The sequence below is a fragment of the Argiope bruennichi genome, chromosome 3, assembly GCF_947563725.1.
Source record: "Argiope bruennichi chromosome 3, qqArgBrue1.1, whole genome shotgun sequence".
In the NCBI taxonomy this organism is placed as follows: domain Eukaryota; kingdom Metazoa; phylum Arthropoda; class Arachnida; order Araneae; family Araneidae; genus Argiope; species Argiope bruennichi.
Window position 1 is genome coordinate 26,379,902 of NC_079153.1, and position 8,964 is coordinate 26,388,865.

An 8,964-nucleotide genomic window follows, 5' to 3' on the forward strand; every position below is an offset into this window, starting at 1 on the left:
TACTTTTTAAAACAAAATATAATGAAGAGGTTAGAAAATACTATCATGCGCCGGGCCCACAATCACGTGCGCTGTGGCGGATTTCCGACTAGGCATCTATTTAAGACCGCTGGCTCTGAAGGGGGCCCTCAGGTAAGTCGACCAAAAGAATATTAGTTAGTTATCAGATATTTAAAAATATACGCTTCCGAAACATGATTAATGACTGTGAAAAATAGGGAGACTATTGGCATATTTGAAAAAAGAATTTCGGGTAACATATTTGGTGAAATTAAATATAGTCAATCGTAGTAGTAAATGTGTATTCGAGAAGAAAGGCCAAACTCGCCACTTTACAAACTGTTTAAAGAACCAGATATTTTTAAATTTATGGCAATACAGAGGATTAAGTGGATAAGACACTTATCTTTATGGCTAAACCATTTGGTACCTGAAAAAGAGGATGCCAAATCTTAGTTGGATTGACTGCCTGGAAAAAGATTTGAAAACTATTACATTGGAAAACATTTGCCAAAAGCAGTGCGGCATGAAATGGAATTCTGAGGAAGGCCAGGACTCATTTGGGGCTGTCGTGCTAGTGAAGAAGTCCAACGTTTTCTGTTTAGCATGAAATAAATATATTTTTAATTTGCAATTATTCTTTCAAAAATTCATTACAATTTTGTTGGTTTGCATCGCCTCACTCTGAAGAAAAGATATTTTTTATGCTAATTACTTAAAATCCCAGAATTCGAAGGAAAGTGCAGAAATTGATTAACTTATTAAAAAGGAAGCAATTGTGGAGAATTATTTTTTCTAGTTGCCTTTGGAGACCATTTTATTCGACTGAGCAGCGTGGAATGGAATCCTGAAGACCAGTGCCCATTTGGGGCTGTCACGCCAGAGAAGAAAAAGAAGGGGAAAATTTTATAAATTAAAAGATGATGGGATAATAATTTTCGTTTTGTCAAGTGTAATCAGTCAGATTCCTGTATGTCTAATTACCTTCATTTTGAAAATAATATCATTTACCTATCATATATATATATATGACACAAATAATACATAATAATCATGAGTCATAATAAATATATAATTACACACACATTTTCAAAATGTTTTTGAAATAGAAAAAATATTAATTTAAAATAAATTATTAACGTATTCCAAATGTGCTCAAAATTAAACCTAAATTAGCCTCTTAATTAAAAGAAAGAAGGCGTAATGTGCACTACCTATATCTGCAAAATATTAAATTCTGCTGTTGTTTTAATGTGTAGCTTTATGGTTACTGTGTTATGCATTATTTTATTACTTTATTATTATTTCAAGAATGTGTAGCGGCTTACCACTAGCGCGGAAAAAATGCCAACGTGGCGAGAAGAGGAAGATAAGGGGCAGAACACGACTTTCGACCCTTGACTTGATCTGAGGAAAGCGAGATGTGAGCGACATCCTGCATCCCGATATTGGTGACCTTTGGACTTGAATGAACCATGTGTTTCTCGTGAAAATCTATCACCATCGGAACGATTTTAACAGAAAAGTGACTAAAGTTTTGTGTAGTGATATCCTTGAACAGTGCTCGTACAAAATTCCTCGTTTTTTTTTTATTACTTATCGTTATTAATTATGCAGAACGAAGCAAGTAGAAATATAGCACGTGTAGCCGTCAAAGCCCCTCCGTTTTGGCGTGGTAATCTCGAATTATGGTTCAAACATATGGAGAGCCAATTCATTCTCGCCGATGTAACAACTGAAATTACGAAATTTCACCATATTGTGCCGGTTTTGCAACCGGAAGAATTGGAGGTCGTCGGTGACATTATGCAACATCCGCCGGCAAAAAGACCCTACGAAGCACTGAGAAGGAGATTGTGTTCTCAATATGCGCAAAGTGAGGAACAGAAGTTAAAGGACGTTATTTCCAGGATGCAGCTCGGGGATAGAAAACGTTCCCGATTGTTGGTAGAAATGAGGAATAAGGCCGGCAATGAGATCAGCGAAGAGGTTTAAAAGTCCCTGTTTCTTCAACGACTGTCTACCCACGAGCATCAGATCTTGGCTATCACCAACGACAAATTGGAGCGAATAGCGGAGATGGCTGACGAAATCATGGCAGCAGTGACGCATACTATTTCGATCCAGGTTTGTCATCGGAGGAAGCATCCATGCAAACCACTCTGATGGAGATTTCATCTCGCCTAGAGGCACGTTCTAGGCCCCTTTCCCGAGAATCTGGTAGAAGATTTTGCCAGAGAGAGGCTAATAGAGAAGAGGAAAATCCTTGCCACTGCTGGTATCACCAGCGTTTTAAGTGGAGATCTCAGCAGTACAGACCACCTTGCTCTTTCTCGGTGGAAAACTAAAGCGGCCATCACTCGAACCATCGAGTGACGGCTCAACTGAAATTCACCATTTGTACCTGTCAGATAGATCAACATCTACAAAATTCCTGATTGTTACAGGTGTAGATATTTCAGTTATTCCACCGTCGTTGTACAAACAACGCTCTAAAAAGGCGAAACTTCAGCTTTTGACAGCAAATGTCACTGAAATACCTACCTTTAGTCAGCTTCTCCTGAAGTTAGATTTAGGCCTGCGTAAAGCTTTCCATTGGCCTTTTGTAATTGCAGCAGTTTCACAACCAATTATTGATGCAGATTTTCTTCGTCGCTTTGAACTGTTAATCGACGTTCGCCAAGGATGCTTAATCGCCCCTCTTTCAAAACTTCAAGGAAACTTCGAATAGTGAAGAGTGGTCAATGTGCCAAAATCAAAACAATTAAGGGGGATACAGAATTCCCTCAACTGCTTCTGAGTTTCCTTCTCTCACTGAAGTTAGTTCGATGCACCAGGCTAAACACGATGCCAAGGAGTGCATTCAAACTACGGGACCCCCAGTATTCTCAAGACCGCGAATATTCCCCCTGACAAGCTAAAGGCTCTGAAGCAGTAGTTTGAATTTCTGGTGGCAACAAGGGTTTGTAGGCCTTCGAAAAGCTGCTGGGCCTCACCTCTTTACGTGGTTCCAAAAAGCAATGAAGATTGGCGTCGGTGTGGAGATTTCAGGAAGCTAAATAGTGTGACAATTCCAGATCGTTATCCAGTGCCACATATCCAAGATTGCTTGCAAGTACTCGAAGGGAAGATTTTCTCAACTCTGGACCTTGCAAAGGCCTATCATCATATTCCAGTGCAAGAAGAGGACGTTCCAAAGACAGTCGTTACTACGCCCTTTGGACGTTTTGAGTTTCTGTGCATGCCGTTTGGACTTTCCATGGCGGCTGCCACGTTCCAAAGATTCATTCATCTCGTCTTGAGTGGTATGGACTTTTATGTGCCATATTTCGACGCCGTCCTGATCGCATCAGAAAGCAACTGCCAGCATTTGGAACACCTGAAGAAAGTATTCCGGCATTTAGAAGAGTACGGCTTGCGGCTAATTGCTTCCAAGTGTATCCTGAGGAAATCATCTGTGAAATTTCTGGGAGACATTGTTACACTTGATGGCATTATCCCACTCTCAGAAAAGGTATCAGCTTTTACGGAATTCCCTGAACCAAGTACGGTGAAAGACCTCCAGAGATTTTGGACACTCATTAATTTCTATCGGCGTTTTATGCCACATGCAGCTAGAACACAGGCGGTTCTGAATGCCTTCTTAACCCTCCTGGCGGCGGCTTTCAGATTGCTATCCTTACCGAAAGCGGCACGCCGGAATAAGAGGTTCAACCTTAAAAATGTCGCGGTTTGGTCAAAAGGATTGCTTTCCCCTTTTGCGGTCAGTTCAGCGCTGCAGGTGGGAAGTGATAAGCAAATTTCATGCTGTGAGTAGTAGGTGTTTCTTATCGTAGTCTTTCGATTTCTAAGAGCATTTTTCTTTCAGTGCTTAGGAAGAGATTGACAATAACATCGATTGAAAATGCGAAAATGTGATTGGTTTTTTTAGAGGTTTTTCGATTATTTTATAAAACAATACATAAAATTTACGTTAGGAATAAGTTATTATCATGTTTATATTGATACTAGTCTAGTTTTTATAAATTGAAAGTCCTAGTCTAATATTTTTTTCATTGCAATATGTTTCGCAAATTATTTTATTCCGTAGTACTGTGAAATTATTTCTAGACATTACGTGCAAGTGATTTAATTTTTTTAAAAAAAAAACCCTTTCAGCGCATTGCCAATTTATTTTAATATTTTAAAATGCGTGTTTAAAACATTAATTGCGATAAGTAACACTACGTTATAACTTTGTTTCTTCAGTATTCAAAAAAATAATTGTGTAATTAGGAAATTTCATGCGATGTTTCACTTTCAAATATATCGATTTTCAGTATTTATCTGCATGATTAAAATTTTATAATTAAATATACTTTACAATATTTAATTGGCAAAGCTAAATGGCCAGTTATTCAGTAATGCTGAAATAACTGGTCGATGCGCCTTATGACTGTAACAAATAAAAATAATTGTCAAAATATTTCTTTGTAATATTCATGATACAAATTTGGCCTGGAAAAATGACTCAAATAATACAGATTATTTAGACTCATAATTAACCATTTGCAACTGGAATTTTTTGAATACCTTCAAATCAAGTTTCTACAGAATATTAAGTACTGTTTTAAAATAAATTACAATTTTTGAAAAATCTCAGTTTTTTCGGGTTAAAATCAAAGCTCTTACTATTTTGCAATCGGATAACGACAAACCGTGGGGTAAATGAATCATTAAAAAGAAAAATCTGAATTTAAAAGCTTTGCAAATACAATTGCATTGATCTTTTTTACTTATTACTTTTACATTATTTATTGCTTTTGGTGATGAGCACATGTGTTACGTCGAGGTTACTAGCCAATATAAAATTTTTAATTAAATGTTTTCTTCAGCAAAACATCTTGAAATTTCAAATTTTGATAGTCATGTAATTCATACTATTGCAGACTCATTGTACCATTCTGTATTGCAGATTTTTTTAATTTTCTTTCAGCTCCTTGACAGTAATTCCTTAATTTAAAACGGGAGTGAATAAACTTCAATTAATGCAAAACCTGTTTTGTTGAAACCAATCAGGCTTATTAAATTTCTAAATACAGGGAATAGAATCATTCAGCAATAAAGTTTTATGTATATGCTGAATATTTCTTTTTAATTTTTGAAATGACTCAGATGATTTCTCATATCTCTTATTCAATAAAAATTTCCAAAAATTCCTTCTTATTCTGTAATAATTTTGAAAGTTATGATGGAGTACACTTCAAAATCTCGTTTTATTTTTAATTCATAATTTTTAAAATTTTTTAGAAGTAAACAAAAACAAAAACAAAAACAAAAAAAAACATTTTACACATTTTCATTTTTTAAGATGCATATTTCACTAAGATATATATGGAAGATCTAATAGACGCCACGCACAAACATTCGTCTAAGTTAATAATAAAGATGGGCGAGTGTGTGTGTCATTATTTGTCTGATTTGTCAGGTTGTATTGGTACTTTTCAGACCAGACAATTTGAAATAGAATTACCAAAATCTGCACCTACATACTTTGGACAGTGGGAATCATTTCTTTAAAATTTTAATTAACCCTTTCAAGGGAAAAGGGAAGTATGCTCATCACCAAATTAACAATTTTTTAATAAAGTTATGTAAGTTGGCATAAATTCTTACGAATTTTTCAATAAGGTTTCAATTGTAGGTTAGAGGTTTCAATTGTTTATCTCAAATAAAATGAAGTGTCTTGATTTATTTCTTAGTTATTAATTGGAAAAATTAATTAATAAATCAGATTAAATTGATCTAATAAGTTGAATGAATTACTTTTCCTAGGCCAATCTTAATTTTAAAAGCATTTTACTAAAACATGACTAGGAAAAAAAGGCCCTTTAAAGGGTTAATAAAAATTATTAAAATTTTAAAGTTCATTCGAAAATATGACAGTAGAAAAATAATTTGTGCATTAATTGTGAATTCAAAATTTTTTATCAATGATGCGAAATTTTGTGTCATGTAATTTTCTCACTTTTAATTAAATTAAAAATATTTTAGCATATTTTAAAAATATATTTTATTTTTGAATTGAAACTAAACGTTTTCATTGTTATCCTTATATTTCATTCCGGCTTTTTACCCATTGATGATGATTTGGTTAAAAGGTTAAAAAGATCTAAGCTAAAAGCAAAGGGGTAAAAATTTCTTTACTGAAATACAAATAAACCATGTGGCTGAAGAGAATGCTCCATAATTAGCATCTCAATAAATAAGACCCTAAAAGTTCAAGATCTTAATTTTACCTCAAAGAATGAATTTTCTTGGTGATACATTCAAATGTATAAATGACACATTGTATAAATTATATTAGAATAATTTCGTATTTTATCGCTGATAAATGGTAAAATTTTAAATAATTTATAATTAACAGAAGTTTTAATTAAAATTTTGAAAATTTCATCTCGAGGTGAACATTCACAGTTTTCTAATTATTTAATGGCGAAGTGTGTTCGCTCTAAGTCAAACAGTTTGATCTGGAGATCGCCAATACGAACATTCATATTCATTATAATTAGAGATATTCGCTACTTTAATAGAAATATTCGCAAGCGACCTACATGTCTGTTCATACTAGTTCTGTTTTTAAAAAATGAAAATGTGAGGCTAAAGGTTATTAAGAATAAAGAATTTCAAATTACATGGAAGGAGGAGGTTCCGAATTTTTTTTACTCTCATGATCAAAAATAAAATAAAACAAAGATCATACCCCGTCTTGTTTGTTAAAAATCACATCCAGTGAACTCGAACTGACCAAACAGGAGAAGAAAATAATCTAAATGTCAGTTGTGCGCATTAAAAATTTTTTAAATGCTAACATATGAGATAAAATTAGATCAAGGAGTTAAAATAATGGCAACAATTTTAAAATTATTAATTCTCACATTCAACTCACACATTCACTCACTTTCAAGTGGATTAAAATTCGTGGATTAAATTACTCAGCATTAAGAGTAAAAATGTCAATATAAACCAGTTTCATATAAACAGAATCTTGCGATGTATATATAAGATTGTACAGTGAAATAAGATTAATATTTCGATACAAAAAATAGAACCTATAAAAACTGCGCTTATATTAACTTTGAAAATATTATTAAAAACCAGAGGAAAAATATAAAAACAATGAAACTTATATCTCTACAATGCTTACATTTTTGTTCGAATTCGTCAAAGAGTGTGAAATTCTATAAGGTTTAAAGAATGAAACAAATATTCAATTTTCATATATAGTTTATTACGTTATAAAATAAGGATTTAATGTAACGAATACTAATCTTTCCGAAAAATCGCACTTTAATATATTGGTTCTATATATCTCCCCGTTATGAAATACACTTATTAATGAATACTAAAAAAAATAATTCATTAAAAGTTAAAAAGTTGCGTTCGTTAAGTAAATTCTGTAAATAAGTATAGTGTCTTATTTTCAAAAATAAGTTGCATAAGCAATGTCAATTCTAAAATCCTTAAATAAAAGCACGCTATAAAAAAGAAACTTGTCAAATTTTAATTTTATATTTTTTATTTATTTTTTACATTAACTATTTTCTAATGCTAGAAAACTTTAAAATCTTATGTTTCAAATTATTAATAATAATGCTTTATGTATGTATTCATTCCAGGTATATATTTTCATACGTTTAATTTTATTCTCGTTATTTAAATTTCATTTTGGATACGTAATTATTATCAAAATCTCAAAAGTAACGCCTCAGAACGTAAGCGAGATTTTAAAATACTTAAAAGGGCGCGAGTAGGAAGACATCAATCATATCGTCCACTGATAACGATTCACTTTTCCTTATCTCACATTCCCTTCTCATTATCTCACAGCTTGAGATTGGGGGTAGGGAAAAACTGGAACCCGTAAAAATACGGGCAGTGACAGTTTTAAGGGAGTTTTTGTTTCCGTCTATAGACGGGTCCGCCGTTTTGAAGGGAGAAAAGATTCCGTCTTTTTCCGGGTTTGCCGCTTGGAGGGTTAAAGGGAGCCGAGAAGAATGACAAAACACCCATCCTATAGACGGAGGGAGCCAGAAGGACATTTGAAAGTTTTAAACAGGACTTGGCGGAAGCTACGGTTCTGTTCTACCCTTCTGCTAATGCCACACTCGCTATAGTAGTGGATGCTTCAGATAATGGCGTGGGAGCTGCTCTCCAACAGAAGGTTAGTACTGGCTGGCACCCGCTTGCATTTTATTCCAATTCACTTTCTCCTGACCAACAGAAATTCAGTGCGTACGACAGAGAGCTTTTAGCAGCCTACATGGCCATTAAATATTTTCGTCACATAGTGGAAGGTCGAAATGTCATCCTATTTACCGACCACAAACCGTTGACGTTTGCCTTTCGGCAAAAAGAAGACAAATACTCACCTCGATAGCTGAAGCAACTAGATTTTTTTGACCACTTCACAACTGACGTCCGCCACTTTAAAGGAGCAGACAATGTGGTTGCAGATGTGCTTTTAAGGATAAACATCTCTACAATTCAAATGCCAACTGCAATTGATTTCCAAAAGATGGCTGAGGAGCAACAGACGGATCCGGAGTTGCGAGAGATTCTGTCTTCAAACGCAACTTCATTGGTGCTGCAACCTCTACCTGTAAGTGAGCCTCTAGTAACCTTGCATTGTGATGTGTCCCTTGGTCATATCCGTCCATTCGTACTAGAAAATTTTAGGCGTAAGATTTTTAGATATTTACATGCACTGTCACAGCCAGATATATGCGCATCGGTAAGATGATCATCGAAAGATATGTTTGGTCTTCCATGAGAGCCGACGTGACACTGTGGGCTCGTACATGCTTACAGTGTAAACAAGCAAAATTGTCTTGAAATACTAGAAGCAAACTTAGTGGTTTTGTACCTCCTAGTGCTAGGATTAAACATGTTCATATTGATATAGTGGGACCTCTCCCCGCTTCT